Source organism: Peromyscus leucopus, chromosome 8b (assembly GCF_004664715.2).
Source record: "Peromyscus leucopus breed LL Stock chromosome 8b, UCI_PerLeu_2.1, whole genome shotgun sequence".
Taxonomy (NCBI): Eukaryota; Metazoa; Chordata; class Mammalia; order Rodentia; family Cricetidae; genus Peromyscus; species Peromyscus leucopus.
Genome location: NC_051086.1, coordinates 91,106,821 through 91,127,696, shown reverse-complemented (window position 1 = coordinate 91,127,696; position 20,876 = coordinate 91,106,821). Strand labels below are relative to the sequence as shown.

The following is a 20,876-nucleotide window of genomic DNA, read 5'->3' as shown; positions in this document are numbered from 1 at the left end:
AAGGCCTTTGACAAAATCCAACACCCCTTCATAATAAAGGTCTTAGAGAGATCAGGAATACAAGGAACATGCCTAAACATAATAAAGGCAATTTACAGCAAGCCAACAGTCACCATCAAATTAAACGGAGAGAAACTCAAAGCGATTCCACTAAAATTAGGAACAAGACAAAGCTGTCCACTCTCCCCATATTTATTCAATATAGTACTTGAAGTTCTAGCTAGAGCAATAAGACAACAAAAGGAGATCAAAGGGATACATATTGGAAAGGAAGAAGTCAAACTTTCACTATTTGCAGATGATATGATATTATACATAAGTGACCCCAAAAATTCTACCAGGGAACTCCTACAGCTGATAAACTCCTTCAGTAAAGTGGCAGGATACAAGATCAACTCAAAAAAATCAGTAGCCCTCCTATACACAAATGATAAAAGGGCTGAGAAAGAAGTCAGAGAAACATCACCCTTTACAATAGCCACAAATAATATAAAATACCTTGGGATAACACTAACTAAACAAGTGAAGGACCTTTTTGATAAGAACTTTAAATCTCTAAAGAAAGAAATTGAAGAAGATATCAGAAAATGGAAGGATCTCCCATGCTCATGGATAGGTAGGATTAACATAGTAAAAATGGCAATCTTACCAAAAGCAATCTACAGATTCAATGCAATCCCCATCAAAATCCCAACACAATTCTTCACAGATTTGGAAAGAAAAATACTCAACTTCATATGGAAAAACAAAAGACCCAGGGTAGCTAATAGAATCCTGTACAATAAAGCAACCTCTGGAGGCATCACCATCCCTGACCTCAAGCTCTACTATAGAGCTATAGTAATAAAAACAGCTTGGTACTGGTATAAAAACCGACAAACGGACCAATGGAATCGAATTGAAGACCCTGACATTAATCCATGCACATATGAACACCTGGTTTTTGACAAAAAAAAAAAAAAAAAGCCAAAACTATACAATGGAAAAAAGAAGTATCTTCAAAAAATGGTGCTGGCATAACTGATGTCAATATGTAAAAGATTACAAATAGATCTATATCTGTCACCATGCAAAAAACTCAAGTCCAAGTGGATCAAAGACCTGAACATAAATCCAGTTACACTAAACTTAATAGAAGAGAAAGTAGAAAGTACTCTTGAACGAATTGGCACAGGAGATCACTTCCTAAATATAACACCAGCAGCACAGACACTGAACACAACAATTAATAAATGGGACCTCTTGAAACTGAGAAGCTTTTGTAGGGCAAAAGACATGGTCAATAAGACAAAAAGACAGCCTACAGAATGGGAAAAGACCTTCACCAACCCCACATCTGACAGAGGACTGATCTCCAAAGTAAATAAAGAACTCAAGAAATTAGACATCAAAATACTGAACGATCCAATTAAAAAATGGGCTAAAGGGCAGTAGTGGCACACGCCTTTAATCCCAGCACTAGGGAGGCAGAACCAGGCGGATCTCTGTGAGTTCCAGGCCAGCCTGGGCCACCAAGTGAGTTCCAGGAAAGACGCAAAGCTACACAGAGAAACCATGTCTCGATAAACCAAAAAAAAAAAAAAAAAAAGGGGGGGGGCTAAAGAGCTAAATAGAGAATTCTCAACAGAAGAATCACAAATGGCTGAAAGAAATGCTCAACATCCTTAATCATCAGAGAAATGCAAATCAAAACGACACTGAGATACCACCTTACACATGTCAGAATGGCTAAGATCAAAAACACTAATGACAGTCAATGTTGGAGAGGATGCAGAGCAAAGGGAACACTCCTCCACTGTTGGTGGGAATGTAAACTTGTACAACCACTGTTGTACAATCAGTATGGTGGTTTCTCAGAAAATTGGGAATCGATCTACCTCAAGACCCAGCCATACCACTCTTGGGCATATACCCAGGGAATGCTCAATCATACCACAAAGATATATGCTCAGCTATGTTCATAGCAGCACTATTTGTAATAGCCAGAACATGGAAACAACCTAGATGTCCATCAACTGAAGAATGGATTAAGAAAATGTGGTACATATACACAATGGAGTACTACTCAGCAGAGAAAAACAATGACAACATGAAATTTGCAGGCAAATGGATAGAACTAGAAAAAAATCATCCTGAGTGAGGTAACCCAAACCCAGAAGGACAAACATGGTATGTACACACTCATAAGTGGATTCTAGATATAAAGCAAAGAACAATCAGACTGCAACCCACAGAACCAGGGAGGATATATAGCAGGGGGGACCCTAGGATGACTGTGGCTTATAATAAGTTTTGGTTTTACTAACTACTGGGCAAGCCTCAATCAAACATTTCACTATTAGGATAAGAATTTATACTGTATCAAGCTGATAATAGAAAAATTAATTAATTAATTAAAAAAGAATTAAAAATAAAACCTACAAAGGTGGCATCTTAGTTGGGGTTACTGTGATGAAACATCATGTCCAAAGGCAACTTGGGGAGGAAAGGGTTGGTTTCACTCACAGTTCCATAGAACAGTTCATCATCAAGAGCAGTGAGGGAGCCAGGCAGTGGTGGCACATGCCTTTAGTTCCAGGACTCGGGAGGCAGAGGCAGGTAGATCTCTGTGAGTTTGAGGCCAGCCTGGGCTACAGAGTAAGTTCCAGGAAAGGTGCAAAGCTACACAAAGAAACCCTGTCTCAAAAAAAAAAAAAAAAAAAAAAAAAGAGCAGCTAGGACAGGAACACAAACAGGGCAGGAACCTGGAGGCAGGAGCTGATGCAGAGGCCATGGAGGGGAGCTGCTTACTGGCTTGCTCATCATGGCTTACTCAACCTGCTCTCTTACAGAACACAGGACCACCAGCCCAGGGATGGCACCACCCACAGTGGGCTGGGCCCTCCATCATCAATCACTAATTAAGAAAACGCCCTACAGGCCTGCCTACAGTTTGTTCTTATAGAGACATCTTTTTTTTTAATTGAGGTTTTTTCCTCTCAAATGACCTTAGCTTGTATCAAGTTGACATAAAGTTATCCAGACAGGTGAGTATTGCTGTTGTTAATTTGTTCTTTTTTTTTTTTTTTTTTTTTTTTTTTTTTTTTTTTTTTTAGACAGGATCTCACTGTGTAGCCTTGGCTGGCCTGAGCTTGCTATGTTGACCAGGCTGACATCAAATTCACCTCCTGAATGCTAGGATTAAAGGCATGCGCCATGTTGGGTGGGTATCCATTTTGTTACACATAAGTAATATTTCACAGTAGGGATATGCTATGCTTGGTTGGCTTATGACTCAGTTGGTGGATGTGTGGGTTTCTCCCACTTTGAGCTTATTGCGAATAACACTGCTATGAATATTTGCACAGCTGTGTGATGTCATGTCTCTTGGGAGTACCCTTAGGAGTGGAAATGCCTGGTCCTATATTTAACCTTGTAAGGAAGTGCCAGTCTGTCTGTGGTTTTGCCTCCTCTCTTAATTTTCCTGGATCACACCTAGATCAGTACTCTTTCCACTTCTTTGCTTGGGAAAGATGGGTCATGGAATCCCGTGTGAACTCCTCCTCCTTTCACCGGCAATGGATTTGCTGTTCCGCTCTCAGGGCCAAGGCCGTTTCATGTGAGGACCCATCTGGACATTGGAAGTTCCAGCCCTAATCAATTGAGTAGCTGTCTGTAACCTGTCAGAAGATGAAGACGGTTGGTTGAAACCTATCGCTTTAGCAGCTGAATGATTAGTATTTATCGTATTTATATGATTTTATTCTGTAGTAATTGCTGAAGCAGACAGACGCATTGGAGGCCTGTGCATGTAGACAAAATAGGAGGGTAGCGTTAGTGACTAAGAGATCGTCAGAGGCCTCTTGAGATGGGAGAGAATCTTCTGGTGCTTTTTTTTTTTTTTTAAAGAAAGAACTGACTAGAAATGGGATGAAGGAGCAGTCAACCAGAAGTCACTCCTATCAGGAAACTAAGGATGTAATTCATTTAGACCAGACGCTAGCTAGCAACTGCTGAAGCCATGAGTGATGGACAGCTGAAAGGCCCAGAGCAAATTTCAGCATGAAAGGTTCAAAAGCTGTTGGAAGTAGGACCTGTATCAAGGCTGGGCAAGGTCATTCAGCATGGGGAACAAGTTCCCAAAAGCCAGCTAAGCACCAGGGACAGGTCCTGACCTCACTGCTAGGAGCCTAACAAACACAAGGGAATGGGAGGAGAGGAGGGAGGGGAAACTGGTCAGTTTGTAAAATGAATGAAAAAAAAAAAAAGGTTAATTAACAAAAAAGCTGTGTGGCAGTGTTGTTTGTTTGTTTGTTTGTTTGTTTGTTTTTCCAAGACAGGGTTTCTCTGTGTAACAGCCCTGGCTGTCCTGGAACTCACTCTGTAGACCAGGCTGGCCTCGAACTCACAGAGATCCTCTTGCTTCTGCCTCCCAAGTGCTGGGATTAAAGGTGTGTGCCACCACCACCTGGCTTCTTCTTCTTCTTCTTCTTTTTTTTTTTAATGTGGTCACTGTTAATTCTATTGATGTTTTCTTTTTCTTTTTATTTATTTTTCACCATTCCATAGATACAGAAATTGAGACCAAGAAACTAAGTATACTGGTGCATGTCTGTATTCCCAGCGCTGGGGAGGCTGAACCAGGATGACTTTGAGTTTGAAACCAGCTTGGACTACACAGCTAGGTCAAGCCAAACATGAGCTACACAGTGAAACCCTATTCCCAAAGGAGAGAGGAAGAGGGGCAGGAAAAGAGAGAGGGGGAAGGAAGGAAGAAAAGGAGAGAGAGAAAGAAAGAAAGAAAGAAAGAAAGAAAGAAAGAAAGAAAGAAAGAAAGAAAGAAAGAAGGGAGGGAGGGAGGGAGGGAGGGAGGGAGGGAGAGAGGGAGGAAAGAAGGAAGAGAAGTTGAGGCCAAAGTGGTACAATGGCAGACCTAAGTCACAACTCTAACTTGTCCCCGAGTCACCTGGTTCTTAGCCCTGAGCAGTCTCCCCTCTGCCAGAGTTTCTCTATGTAGCTCTGGCTGTCCTGGAACTCACTCTGTTGCTGTGGGATGTTCTGTATGTTAAATGTGTTGCTCTGGTTAGTTAATAAATAAAACATTGATTGGCCAGTAGCCAAGCAAGAAGTATAGGTGGGACAAGGAGAGAGGAGAATTCTGGGAAGTGGAAGGCTGAGGCAGAGAGACACTGCCAGTTGCTGCCATGAAAAGCGAGATGTAAGGTACCACTAAGTCACGAGCTACATGGCAACTTATAGACTCATAGAAATGGATTAATTTAAGATATAAGAACCAGATAACAAGAAGCCTGCCACGGTCATACAGTTTGTAAGCAACGCAAGTCTCTGTGTGTTTACTTGGTTGGATCTAAGCGGCTGTGGGACTGGTGGATGAGAGAGATTTGTCCTGATTGTGGGCCAGGCAGGACTGGAGAAAAACTCTAGCTACACTCTGTAGATCAAGCTAGCCTCGAACTCAGAGAACCTCTGCCTCCGCCTCCCGAGTGCTGGGATGAAAACCGTGTACTACAACATTCCGGCAGAGCAGCCTTTCAATATTTCCTATATGCTATCTTCTTGCGTTCTTTGCTCTTCTTGTCCCACAGTCATGGTCTTCAGATCAGCTCCCCAAAACTTCAAAATTCTAATATTAGGAAACTGGTCAGGCTTATTTCACTCTGCCCTCCCCACCACAGAATGAACAGTTAGCTGGGCGGTGGTGGCGCATGCAAACAGTTGAAGTCTGGTACAATGTATACGTGTGTGTGTGTGTGTGCGCGCGCTGCGCGCGCTGGCGCGCACACACACACACACACATATATATATATATATATATATATATATATATATATATATATATATATATATATATATAGTGTTATGCTATGAGTGTTTTGCCTGCATGTATGTCTGTGTACCATGTGTGTGCAGTGCCTTCAGAGGCCTGAGGAGAGTGTTGGATCCCCCAGAACTGGAGTTACAAACAGCTGGGAGCTGCTGTGTGGGTGCTGGGAATCAAACCCAGGTCCTCCGGAAGTTAAGCGCCAGTGCTCTCAACTGCTGAGTCACCTTTCCAGTTGGGTCCAGTCCTTTATCATCGACACTATTGTTGCATGAACTTTTCCCGGGGAGATGTGGTGTCTGCTCTCCACCAATGACTGACCAAAGTATGATTCCACTGAAATCCAATGTGGGAGAGCCGGGGTGCTTGGTAGGCTTGCTCACAAAGCATGTGTGAGGAGTCACAGGAGTGTAGGTGATTGCCGAACACCCACAGTGCTAGAAAGTCTCACCCCAGAATGAACAACAACAACAACCACATAGATACACAGATGGAGCCCTCCTTCAGTTAACCATCCACAGTCTGTACACCCTATCACCTCCCCCTCCTTCAGTAGTTAACCATCCACAGTCTGTACACCCTATCACCTCCCCCTCCTCCAGTTAACCATCCACAGTCTGTACACCCTATCACTTCCCCCTCCTTCAGTAGTTAACCATCCACAGTCTGTACACCCTATCACCTCCCACAACCTCGAGACCAATTGTGCTCAGGCAGAATAGCACATGGATGGAAGAGAGCTGTGGGAAGGAGTAGCTGGAATGTTAAGTGAGTGTTTAAGAGTCTCCCCATCCCTCCTCTGTGGCAGAATGTCAACAGGCCCAATCTTGAGGATCTCTTGCAAGGAGTCACAACTGCTCTGATGAAGGCGGCAATGATGTTCTGCCTGGAGGACAGCATTCTACAACTCCTGTCTCTCCGAAAGTGGGACAAACAAAATTCCTTCATCTTCTCTATGAACCAGTTCCATATTCCTTGACTGAGGTGTGTCATCTTCTAGTGGTATGAGTTTCATCCTTTCATCTCTCTCCTTCCCTTAAAATCTGCCTTCAATCCACTGAATCCACCTTCATCTTGAAGACAAATGAGCCTTTCAAGAAATATAAGTTGGCAGCTGGGCGGTGGTGGCACACGCCTTTAATCCCAGCACTCGGGAGGCAGAGCCAGGCGGATTTCTGTGAGTTCGAAACCAGCCTGGGCTACAGAGTGAGTTCCAGGACAAGCTCCAAAGCTACACAGAGAAACCCTGTCTCAAACCCCCCCCCAAAAAAAGGAAAAGAAATATAAGTTGGCGTAATTGATTTAATAACCCAAGCAGCATAAATTAGCTTTCTTTGTTGGGTGGGGTGATAGCTGTCTTCACTATCAATTTGACTGGGTTTGGAGTCACCTAGGAGATACGCCTCACAATGTTTCCGGAGAGGTTTAACTGAGAGGAAAGTCCCACCCTGCCTTTGAATGGCGCTATCCCCTGGACTGGGCTCTAATAAGGGGAAACCAGGGGCCTGGGTAAAAGTGCCTGCAAGAATCTGAGTTTGAATCCCCAGAACCTGTGCAAGGTCAGTCTTGGTGGCACATTTTTGTAACCCTGGTGTTCCTAGATAGAGATGGGAGACAGAGTCAGTAAATTCCCTAGAAGCTCCGGGGCCAGCAAGCTTAGTATGTGCAGAAGCAAACAGCAAGAGACCCTGCCTCAAATAAGGTAGAAGGTACTGACCCCTGAGATTGTCCTCTGACTTCCATATGCACACCAGGCCACTCAGGTGCCTGAAATCACTGGCAACAACATGTACATATACACACACACAGGACTTCGTTTTGAGACAGGGTTTCTCTGTGTATTCCTGGCTGTCCTGGAACTTACTCTATAGACCAGCCTGACCTTGAATCACAGAGATCCACTTGCCTGTGCTTCCCAAGTGCTGGGATTAAAGGCATGTGCTCCCTGCTCCCCAGGCATTTTGGTTTTGTTGTTGTTTTGGTTTGGTTTGGTTTGGTTTTTTTGTGGGTTTTTTTTTTGTTTTTTGTTTTGTTTTGTTTTTTCAAGACAGGGTTTCTCTGTGTAGCTTTGGAGCCTGTCCTGGAACTCACTCTGTAGACAGGCTGGCCTCAAACTCTCTGGCTCTGCCTCCTGAGTGCTGGGATTAAAGGCGTGTGCCACCACAGCCTGGCTGGCGCTTTTTTTTTTTTTTTTTTTTTTAAGAAAAGAAAAATGAGAGAAAGTGTGTTAAACAGCAGCATTCATCTCTCTCTGCTTCCTGATTTCGGACATGATATGTCCCATCACCTCACCATTCCTACTCTCCACCTTCCCTGCATGATGGACCACACCCTCAAACTGTAATTCAGAAGAAGCCCTCCCTCCCTTAAGCTGCTTTTTGTCTGGTTTTCTGCCGCAGCGATGGGAGAAGTAGCTAGTATAGACCTTGTCTTTAAACCACCAAGGTCTCCCTTATCAGTCCCTTTCCCCCTTCCCGACAGCTGCTGCAGGATGCCATGCATGCCGTCCCCACCAACTGTTGTAAACCCCATGACACCACTGTAGAAGGCTCCTTAGTTCTGAAGCCTTGGGGAGGAGCCTGACAGGTATCAGAGTGGATTCTAAGAAGTGAATACAACGCCAATCTTTGCCAGGCTCGCTACACTTGATCAGCAGTCCGCTGGTCACGGTTGGTGCCAACCCATCTCTAGACTAGGCATGAGAAATACATGTGTCTAGAACCTTGCAAAGAGCAAATGATTCCCAGCATAATGACTCCATCTAACTCGTAAGTAATTCCTCTTCCACCTGAAGGGTGGGCTGAAGTCAACCCATTTTAAGAAACAGAAAACTCAGGGGACTGGGTGGAGGTGGTGTACGACTTTAATCCCAGCACTTGGGAGGCAGAGGCAGGTGGATCTCTGTGAGTTCAAGGCCAGCCTGGGCTACAGAGCGAGTTCCAACCCATCTCTTTGGGAGCTCTTTTTATCTGTTGGAATTCAGGGTTCCCTTTCAGTTATAGTTTTCTTTGGGGGTAGCTCCCTTAGTCCTAAGGGAGAGATTGGGAGGGAGAATGGATTTGAAATGGAGTACAGGAGTGTCGGGGGAGAGCCGGTCAGAGTTAGGAAGTCTTCAATGGAAGTACATTGCCACTCAAGTTGTTTGCTGGGGTGCTGGGGGTCAAAACTCCTGCCTCCTGCACACTAGGCCAGCACTCCACTGCTGAGCCACATCGCTCATTGTGCTCTCAAGTTTTATTTGGGATGAAGCCCCCTGGGAAACCTGGGTTAGAAGAGACAAAGCTAAAACATTCCGTTGTCTTTGTAGGTAAGGAAAGCCTCATGCCATGTCTGAATACCATCATGCCTACACAAAATGTCTTAAAACAAAACAAAAACACAAATAAAGGAAGAGCGATTGTCAAATAACAGTTGCTTTCCTACGTAAGGACACTTTTGTATGAGGGGACATTGCGACAGAGGCTAGGAATGTGCATCCCCTAATGATGGGACAATGATGGGACCTGAAACAGCCATAATGCCAGGGCTGAAACACTAGAATAAATCAATGAGAAGAGAGCCCATCTTAAATTACCTGAATCAGCTCTCTCTCTCTTTCTTTCTCTCTTCCTTTCTAAGATTTTATTACATTTTGTTTATTGTGTGTGTGTGGGAAGCATGCACATAACACATGACCCATCTGGAAGTCAGAGGGCAATTCATGGGAGCTGGTCCTCTCCTTCCAACATGTGGGTCCCAGGATCAAATTCAGGCTGTCAGGGTTGAAGCAAGCACCTTTATCCGATGAGCAATCTTGCCAGCCCTCTTTCTTTCTTTAAAGGCAGAGTTTCAGGTAGCCCAACTGGGATGTGGGGAATCAAACTTACTTTGTAGCTCAAAAAGACCTTGAACTTCTGAGTGGAAGAAAGTGGGGGGGTTGGGGGGATGGGGGGGCCGTCCTTACAACTAGTTCACAAAACAACCCTCTTCCAGTTCTCTTAGGTGGGAGATTCATTGCTCTAAATTCGAAAATATTTCATCCAATCAGATCTAGCTGTTAAAGCACCAGAGTCACTACATCTGCGTTCATACACATAAAGCCACTGTGAGCTGCAGGGTCAGAGCCCCGGACGCTGGCTGAAGGCTGTCGCCCACAGATGCAGACAGCTCTGGACTCTGGATGGACTGAGCATCTCGGCCAAAGTTTGGGGGAGATGAGCCAAGTCTGACACAGCCAGCTTTTGCAGGAGTTAGTGGGAGAGATCAGCTGCCTCCCCAGAGGCTGTGGATGTACTTAACACTGTTGTGAAGTCACCAAGGAGAGTGAGCAAAACAAAACACGACGTAGTTAAGACAAACTCCACATTTAAGACAAACTGGCATAACTCAGCTCAGATTTGACTTCTCAGAGAGATGGAGGAGATCAACTGTGTACTAGGTTCACTTTCTGTCCTTCCTTCCTTCCTCCCTCCCTCTCTCCCTCCCTCCCTCCCCCAATCCCTCCCTCCCTCCTTCATCTGTAGCCCAGCCTAGCCTGATGCTCACTGTATAGCCCAAGCTGGTCTAGAACTTGCAATCCTCCTGCCTCACCCTCCTAAATGCTGGAATTACAGGGGTAAGATACCATACCTAATGTGTTTTTTCTTTTCTTCTCCCCCCTTCCTCCTCCCTCTCCCCTCCTCTTCTCCCTCATCCCCTCTACCCCTTCCCTTTTGTTTACAGTGCTGGGAACTGAGTCCAGGGCCTTGCAAATGCTAGACAAGTACTCTACCACTGAGCTCTTCTTTACTGCCATACTACCAAAAAATTCAGTGTGCATGCTGCTTTAATAAATGTATTTTAATTTCCATTAGTTACTAAGGAGGAGATCCCAATTTAACTGTGCTTTACTGTCTAACTTAAGGTTGAAGAAAGAAACTCTCCCATGATGAATAGCTATATGACATTCAGAATTCCCTAGAGCCAGGTGCTAGTGGCAAAAGCCTTTACTCCCAGCACTCGGGAGGCAGAGGCAGGCAGATCTCTGTGAGTTCAAGGCCAGCCTGGTCTACAGAGTGAGTTTCAGAACAGCCAGGGAAACCCTGTCTCAAAAAAAAAAAAAAAAAAAAAAAAAAAGCCAGGTGGTGATGGTGCACATCTTTAATCCCAACACTTGGGAGGCAGAGGCAGGCGGATCTCTGTGAGTTTGAGGCCAGCCTGGTCTACAAAGTGAGTTCCAGGAAAGGCGCAAAGCTACACAGAGAAACCCTGTCTCAAAAAACAAAAAACAAAAACAAAACAAAACAAAAAAAGAATTCCCTAGACAAATGAGCTCTAGCTGGATGAATAAACATGAAGTGGCCACATTCCTTCCAGTGAACATGTGCGTGCTTTCTGGTTGCTAAACATTAACTCATGTTCAAGATACATTACTTTAAAGGCTGGGAATGTAGCTCACGTTGGTGGAGTTCTTGACCAGCATACAGGAAGCCCTGGCTTTGATCCTCAGTGCCATATAAAACTCCAAGTAATCACAAGTACCTGGAACTCCACACTGGGGAGGTGGAGGCAGGAGATTGGAAGTTCAAGGTGACGTCCAACTATCTAGCAAGTTTGAGGTCAGCCTAGGCTATGTGAAAGCCTCTCTATAAATAAATAAATAAATAAGTAAGTAAATAAATAAATAAATACATAGGTGCTGGTGGGATGGCTCAGTGTGTAAAGGCTCTTGTCCTCAGGCCTCACGCCTGAGTTTGAGCCCCAGGACCCACACACAGTGGAAGGAAAGAACGATTTCCATACATTGCCCTTTGATCCCCAATCCCACTGTGGCATGCACACCTATACATGAATCAATAAAACGTAATAAAAATGTAAAATAGAGCGAGGAGAGATGGATCAGAGGTTAAGAGCACTGGCAACCCTTCCAGCAGACCCACGTTTGAGTCCCAGAACTCACAAGGTGACTGGTCAGACAGCGAGGCCTCTGGTGGGTACTGCAAATCACTGCAGAGGCCTTCACCCAGCCCCTTCCTGAGCGTCTCTGCACTAACACACACTTCACAATGTCCTTGTCACTCCTGATAGTCCAATCTATCAGAGCCACCAAGACTATACCTCTGACTTGAGAGCAGAGTCCTGGGGCCGCCCAGGCCCCTGTGCCATAAGGACTAAGCCGTTCCCTTATTTGGCATTTGGATCAGTTCCAGTGTTTTGCTCTTATAAATAGTACATGAATATCTCTGTGAAAATTATATTTTCCCCTTTTTTGGGGTTATTATCGCCTTGGGGCATAGTCCCAAAAATGAGTGGGTCAAAGGTTTGAAATTGCATAGCTCTTAGCACCCACTTGACAGGATATTCTCCAGTCAGACGGTGGCATGTTTGAGTGTTTTGATTTTTTATTTTTAATACTGTATTCATTTTGTGTGTATGTGTGGTTTTTTGAAACAGAGTTTCTCTTTGTAGCCCTGGCTGTTCTGGAACTCACTCTGTAGACCAGGCTCACCTTGAACTCAGAAAACCTCCTGCCTCTGCCTCCTGAGCACTGGGATTAAAGATGTGCCCAGCTACTGTATCCATCTTTGAGAATCATATGATTTCTGTTTTCCTTAAGGCTCCTGACAGGGCAGGACTTTTGGCAGCTTTCCCTAAATTTCCACAGAAACACATTCAGGCATTCTGAATGTTTAACCAGGTTTTTCTCCAATAACACAAAGTAAGATTTAACTTCTCTTCTTCCTCTCTTCCTCTTCTTCTTTCAGTGGGGAAAAGAAGTTGGGAAATGTCAAGAAAACGTCAACACAGTGACGTCAGAGCATTCTTTCGGTGGCTGCGCAGGGACTCTACAGCCAGCTTAGCTGGAGATATCAGCTACTTACCCCCCAACACACACACACACACACACACACACACACACACACACACACACCACACACAACACACACAACACACCACACACACACACACACCACACCAAATACACACCCCCAGCCCCACACACACTACACCACACCAAATAGACACACACATACCACACCACACACACACACATACACACACACACCACACCAAATACACACACCACACCACACACACACCACACCACACCAAATACACACACATATACACACACACACCGTACCACACACATACACCACACCAAATACACACACTCACCACACCACCCCCACCTCCACCCACACACCACACACACATACACACATGATGAAGTAAGTGAATAAATGTAACAAATCAGAAAATCCCATTGGTATCTAACTGGACAACTGGGTCCTTCAGCAGGCTAAGCAAGGACTCTGACGCATCCCCACATCTCCAGCCTTATTTATTTACTTATTTTGGCTGGGTTTTGGAGGGATGGGGTTGCTGTTTATTTTGATTGTGTGGTTTGGACTGTTTTTCTTTCTTTGTTTTAATATCAATAAACAATTTTTGGAAGTTTTGTGTTTTAGCCTATTTTACGTGTGTGTGCATGTTTGCACTCAGGTGTGTGTGCGACACGGAGCACATGAGGAGGTCAGGGGACAACTTGTTAAAGCGGGTTCTCCCCCTCTACTGTGTGGGTTCCAGGGCCGGAATTTGGGTCACCAGGCTTGGCAGCAAGTGTCTTTACCCTCTGAGCAGTCTCACTGGCCCAGTCCTCACTATCATGGAAACTTCACGGAAAAGAAGCAGGGGCCACAAACATCAGACACAGAGCCCCCTAAGTTCCTGACCCTGCAGCCTGCCCGTGGACTCATTGTCAAAGTGGCAATGATTTCCAAAAGCTGACTCAGTTTTTCATGCACATTCTACAAATGTTGCCTCCTCACAGTCTTTAGATTTCATAAAGTAATTAATTCTGCCAGTTAAAGGCTACCTGGAATCAGCCAGGCAGTGGTGGCATGCTCCTTTAATCCCAACACATGGGAGCATTGTGAGTTCGAGGCTAGCCTGGTCTACAGAGGTCCCAGGACAGGCAGAGCTACACAAAGAAACCCTGTCTCGAAAAAGCCAAAACACAAACAAACAAAAAAGCTCCCTGGAATCAAAGGCACATAAACTTGGAGGCTTTGCCTTCCCAGCTAAGGGAGCTGTGGAACGAAAGGCAAAAAAGAAAACAAGGGAGCCAGAGAGACGCTTCAGCAGTTAAGGACACTCGCTGCTCTTGCAGAGACCCAGGTTTGGCTCCCGGCGCTGACATGGACGCTCACAAACATCCGTAACTCCAGAGGATCTGTCCCCTTTGGCCACCACAGATGCTGCATATACGTGGCACACAGGCACACATGCAGGCAAAGCACCTGTGGTGGCTTGAATAACAATGCCCACCTGGCACTGGTGGTGCACGCCTTTAATCCCAGCACTCAGGCAGAGGCAGGCGGATCTCTGTGAGTTCAAGGCCTGCCTAGTCTATAAAGTGAGTTCCAGGACAGCCAGGGCTACACAGTGAAACTCTGGGGGTGGGGGAATGGCCCTCCTAGGTCCAGATGGAGTGGCAGTATTAGGAGGTGTCTCCTTGTTGAGGTAGGTGTGGCTTTATTGGAGGAGGGGTGTCACTTGGGGATGGGCTTTGAGGTCGCAGCTCAAACATGGCCTCCTAGCTCTGTTTCTTGCTGCTGCCTGCAGATCAAGAAGTAGCACTCTCAGCTTCTTCTCCAGCACCACGGCTCCCTGCATGCCGCCATGCTTCCGGCCATGATGATAATGTACTAAACTTCTGAACTGTAAGCCAGCCCCAACTAAATGCTTTTCTTTTTTTTTTTTCTTTTTTTCTTTTTTTTTTTTTTTTTTTTGTTTGTTTTTCGAGACAGGGTTTCTCTGTGTAGCTTTGCGCCTTTCCTGGAACTCACTTGGTAGCCCAGGCTGGCCTCGAACTCACAGAGATCCGCCTGGCTCAGCCTCCCGAGTGCTGGGATTAAAGGTGTGTGCCACCACTGCCCGGCTTCTAAATGCTTTTCTGTATAAGAGTTGCCCTGGTCATAGTGTCTCTTCACAGCAATAGAAACCCTAAGACAGGAGGTGTGTGGGCTTTGAGGTTTCAAAATTCCATGCCAGGCGCAGTCTCTCTCTCTCTTTCTCTCTGTCTGCAGATCGGGATGCAGCTCTCAGTTATTGCTCTGGAGCCATACCTGTCGCCACGCTCCTTGCTATCGTAATAGGCTAAGTCTCTGAAACTGTAAACAAGCCCCCAGTTAAATGTTTTCCTTTATAAGAGGTGCTGTGGTCATGGCGTCTCTTCACAGCTATAGAAACTCTAAGACAGTACCCATATGTGGTAGTTTGAATGTATTTGGCGCCCCCATAATCTCATAGGGAGTGGCACTATTAGGAGGTGTGGCTTTGTTGGAGTGGGTGTGGCCTTATTAGAGGAAGTGTGTCACTGTGGGGGCGGGCTTTAAGGTTCCTTTTTTTTCATTAATTACACTCATGATATTAATTACATTTGTGGTATTCATTGATTACATTCACAGTATTCATTCAGTAGCTGTATTTATGATATTCATTAATTACATTAATTGTATTGATTTATTACATTCATAATATTATGTCCTGATACTACTGTCCGTTTGTGGGGTTTTTCCATCTCACAAAACAGAGATTCTGTACTTAGGAAATCATTGCTCTATATTCCTTTCTTCTCCATATTGAGATGACGTCTAATCTGTCTGTTTCTATGAGTTTGTATATTCTATACTAGCTTTGAGGTTTCTTATGCTCTGGACACCCGCCCAGTGAGTCAGTTGACTTCCTGTTGCCTGCAAGATGTAGCACTCTCTGCTCCTGTACCACGTCAGCCTGCACGCTGCCATGCTCCCCTTCCTGACCATAATGGACTGAACCTCTGAAACTGTAAACGAGCCACCCTCAATTAATTGTTTTCTTTATAAGACTCGCCATGGTCATGGTGTCTCCTCTCAGCAATCGAACCCTAACTAAGACACCATACATATAAAATAAAAGCAAACCCAAAGGAGAAGGAAAAGAAGAAGCAGACATCTCAGCACACACCTTTAATTCCAGCACTTGGGAGGCAGAGGCAGGGGGATCTCTGTGAGTTCCACAGCCTGGTCTACAGAGCCAGTTCCAGGATAGCCAGGGCTAGACAGAGAAACCCTATCTCGAAACACACACACACACACACACACACACACACACACACACACACATACACACACACATACACACACACACACAAGCACCTGCAGTTCATTTATTAAATGAACACAAAAGAAGCCAAAGAAGGTGCCTTGGAAGCCGAGAAGATGTGTGATGCTCGCTGAGTGACTTCAGGACCCAGTACTATTTGGAGGCTCTGAGCTTGCTATGTGATGGAGTAAGAGGCATAAACACCCATGAATCAGTGGCTCCATGGCATCACCTAAGCTCAGTGTTATTGAAGCCAGGGCACCAAAATAAAGGTTGGAGAAAGTCTGAAACTCCTTAAAAACAGAAATGGTGAGCTGGGCGGTGGTGGCACATGCTTTTAATCCCAGCACCTGGGAGGCAGAGGCAGGTGGATCTCAGTGAGTTCGAGGCTAGCCTGGTCTACAGAGTGAGTTCCAGGACAGCCAGGGCTATTACACAGAGAAACTCTGTCTCAACAGATAGATAGATAGATAGATAGATAGATAGATAGATAGATAGATAGATAGATAGATAGGCAGGCAGGCAGGCAGACAGATAAAAATGATGATGCCAAGCTAAGCAACACACATCTGGAGCCCTGGCTCTTTGGGTCATCTGGGCAGGAGGACAGCGGAGTCCAGGAATTCAAGGCCAGGCTGGGCAGTACGGCAAGACTCCCGCTGGAAGAAAGAGGCAGAGAGCCTGGGGAGATGGTCCAGTCCACAAAGCTTTCGCCATACAAACATGAGGCCCAGTGCACACATGTGTACTAGCACACACGGGCATATGTTCACATACATACACACACACACTCACAGAAAGAGAGGAGAGAAAGAGGGGAGGGAGGGGTGGAGGGAAAATCATTTCCAGAAGCCTACAATTTATTCCTTATTTCCCTGCTTGTGTTTTGGAACTCCACGTTCCCCATTCTAGGAACCAGGAAACCATGCCTACCTCACTGGACAAGGGTTCTTCAATCCTTGTTACTTCTTTTATTTAATTAGTTAATTCATTAATTAACTTGGAGACAGGGTCTAGACTGGCTCAGCAGCCAAGCCTTCTACCAACCGAGCTACATCCCAGCCCTTCTGTGCTTCAGCCAGAGGCTTTGGCATGCACAGGCTTTGGCATACACAGGCTTTGGCATGCACAGGCTCACAGCACCCTCTGCTGTTCTATCACAAGGGATGGGCTGTTCGGACTGACATTGCCGAAGGATCCGGATCTAGGGCTGTAAAGACCGCAGGATGAGCTCACTCACTTAGATCACAACATGGGGCAATGATGAAGCAAGGGAACCAAGGGCCTGAGCGTTGCCACGGTGATGGTTTTCCAGACTTTCTGAGCTGAGTAGAAACCCCAGACCTCCACAGCAAAGGCATCAAAAATGGAAAGTTATGCACATTTAGTCCTGTCTGTTAACCAGGGTTACAGACACAAGGAAGAAAAACAAGCTGAGGATGAAGTGTAGGGAACTAGGGGCTTACCTTTAGAACCCCACAAAGATTAATTGCTGGGGTCTAGGAAGATACCCCAGAGGGTGAGAGCATTTGCTGCCCCAAACGTGAGGACCTGAGTTCGAATCCCTTACACCCGGGGAAAAAAAGCTGTGTGTGTAACCCTAGCACTAGGAGCTGGAGACAGGTGGAATCTAGAGTTCACTGGGCAGCTGGTTTGAGTGAAGAGTGAGCTTCCAGTTCAGAGAGAGAGAGAGAGAGAGAGAGTCTCAAGGGAGTGTAGTGGAGAGAGAAGGAGGAAGACTCCTGACGTGGTGCATACATGGAAAAGAATAAACCCCAGCTTCTCAGTCATGGTATAATGTGTGTGCCTGCCCTGAACTAGAGACTCACGGCGACATTGCAGGGCAAGGTTTCACATCAAAAGCTTGAAGACTTGGTTATTTTATTGTCAGAATCACCCAACAACCTCAAAGTCCCAAAATTACTCACTTGACCCTGAGAAATTGATGCTACTTTCCAGGTCAGGAACGATGTGAGCCATGGTAGTTTATGTGCTTCTTTTAAGTACCTTGTCAGACATGCCACTGAGCAGTCAGAGGGCCAGGTAGCTCAGAGATAGGCTTAGGAACCAGGCTGCTGCTCAAAGCTGTGCCTCAAAGCCAGGCATGGGGCACCACACCTGCAATCTCAGCACTGGGGAGCCTGAGGCAGGAGGATCCTTGCAAGTTCCAGACCAGTCTAGGCTAGATATAGGATATCCTGTTTCAGAAAGAAAGAAAAGAGGAGGGTGAAGGATGGAGGGGGAGGGCAGACATATGCTCAGGCAAGCTCACCTCTCTCTCAGTATCCTCACCTGTGAAATGGGGATGGCCTAGGACCTATCTTACAGGGTCTTATGAAGATGAAAAAACTGTATTTTTGTTTGATTGATTGATTGATTGATTGATTGATTCAGTGGAGAGAGCAAACCCAGGATCTTGTGCATGCCCATCACACACTCTAACACTAAGCAAATATCACACCCTCAAATGAGTCAAGATTTGTTTTCTTTGAGACAGGCCTCACTACATGAGACAAGATGATCTCAAGTTCCTGGGTTTAGGTAATTCTCCTGCCTCAGTCTCTTGAACTCTGGGATTACAGGTGTTAGCCCTCATCCCTGGATCACAAGGGTTTACCCATTCCCAAAGAAGGAAAGAGATCAGTGTCACAGAGTCAGAAGAAACAGTTCAGGTCCAAGAAGGCCTGGTGGTGTTCATCTGAAGTCCTCTGCTGAGGAGAACCTCAACCCGGAGGGCTGCCTAGGCTACAGAGTGGGACGTTGTCTAAAGTATTGAGAGGAGAGGGGAGAGGCGGGTATGGGAGGGGAGGGTGGCAAAGGTAGAGAAGAGGGGAGAGGAGGGAGGAGGGGAGAGACAGCAGCTCCATGCTAATCTTCCTCTTTACCTTCACATTTGCCAAATCAGCCACATTTGAAGAGTCATGGGTGACCCACAGACTCTTCTAGACTCTGAGCAACTTTGAGGCAAACAGTTTGCAGCTCTGGAATTTACGGGAGGGACTCGAGGTGGCCATCCTGCTGGAAGGGGAGCCAGCTGGTCTATTTACAGGGTTTGGTCTGTTCAGCACTAATGGTCAGGATGCTGGAAATCAGGGACCAAAACCCTCCCCAGGCCTCAGGATGCATCCACAGCTCCACCCTGCCCTCTTCTCTGTCCTATTATTTTCTACTCCCATGTTCTTTTCATTTTCTTTTTAATTTTTTTAATTTTTCCAAAGTTCCCTGAGGGGTTCACTGTTCCCAGAGGTACTGCAATACCAGGTGTTTCCAGTGTACACATAGAGTGGACGGAGCAAGCTCCTGTGCCGACTCCTACTTCCAAAAATCCACTTAATATATTGTCCTCAGAGCTGGATGGTGGTGATGCACACCTTTAATCTCAACACTCCAGAGACAGAGGCAGGTGGATCTCTATGAGTTTGAGGCCAGCCTGGTCAGCCAGAGCTGTTACACAGAGAAACTCTGTCTCAAAAAAAAAAAAAAAAAAAAAAAAAAAAAAAAAAAAAAAACAATAAAAATGTGTTCAGATAAAGGACATATCTGATTGAAATATATATATATATTTTGAGACAGAGTTTCTCTGTGTAGCTTTGCGCCTTTCCTGGAACTCACTTGGTAGCCCAGGCTGGCCTCAAACCTACAGAGATCCTCCTGGTTCTGCCTCCAGAGTGCTGGAATTAAAGGCGTGTGCCACCACCACCTGGCCGTATCTGATATTAAACTGATAAGAACAGATACTATTCTTGGTCTTAGCCAAAAGGCTGAGAATCAATTATTTTCCTAAAAAAAAAAATTAGATTAATTTTATTTTATGTGTATGAGTGTTTTGTGTGACTATATGTATGGGTACCGAGTGTGTGACCTGGTCCATGGAGGTAAGAAGAGGATATTGGATCCCCTGGAACAGAAAGGTTTCTCTGTGTAACAGTCCTGGCTGTCCTGGAACTCACTCTGTAGATCAGGCTGGCCTCGAACTCACAGAGACCCACCTGGCTCTTTCTTCTTCTATAGGTCTTTCTTCTCCCCAGCTGTAGTCACCTTAAGAACGGGTCTACAGCTGTGTCCCCAGAGAGCTCAGAGCTTAGCACATGCTCAGCTCTCAAGAAACATCTTGAGGAAATAAGCGAATGAATTCTGGACTCGGTCATTACAGACACAAGTCAACAGCAACGCAAAAATGTAATTTGCCTTGCTGTGAAAGGACAAGAAGCCTTTCTGACCACAGAAGTGTTCTTTCTTTCTGAAACTCTGTGACTTTACTTGTTTATTTTTATTATGTTTATTTGGTCTTTGGAGACAGGGTTTCTCTGTGTAGCCCTGGCTGTCCTAGTACTTGCTCTGCAGACCAGGCTGACCTACTCACAGAGATCACCCACCTCTGCCTCTCAAGTGCTGGGATTAAACGTGTGCACCACCACCACCGGTTGGCTTTATTTATTTTATTTACATGTATTTACCACATACTTGATACTCGGAAGTGTGTGAACACGTTAGAAGGGCTCAGTGAGCTGACTTGCAACATTATTTTTGAGGTCACAACATTTACAATCTGTCTCTTTACAAGTCTCAAGAATCCAATGTTGAGAGTGTGGCTCTGTGCCCAGCAAGTGTGAAGATCTGGGATTGATCCCCAATGCACCTCCCCACCCCACCCTGAGAAAATAAAGGAAAAAGAACAGTAATTGTTTTTAAGTATAGTTACCATGATGGACTGTGGAACTCTTTTTTTTTTTTTTTTTTTTTTTTTTTTTTTCTCGAGACAGGGTTTTTCTCTGTGTAACTGCAATGACTACCCTAGAACTCATTCTGTAGACCAGGCTGGCCTCAAACTCACAATGCTCCCAAGTGTTGAGATTAAAGGCACATGCCACCACTGGCTGGTGACTATAGAGCTATATATATATATATATATATAAAACTTTTTTCAGATTCATTTATTTTTATGTGC

The 20,876-nt window shown here is 45.3% G+C and overlaps 1 pseudogene; it reads right to left on the bottom strand.

Annotated features, from left to right (window-relative positions):
- Positions 1 to 19,594: 19,594 nt before the first annotated feature.
- On the bottom strand, positions 19,595 to 19,701 carry LOC114682841 (annotated as a pseudogene).
- Positions 19,702 to 20,876: the final 1,175 nt, after the last annotated feature.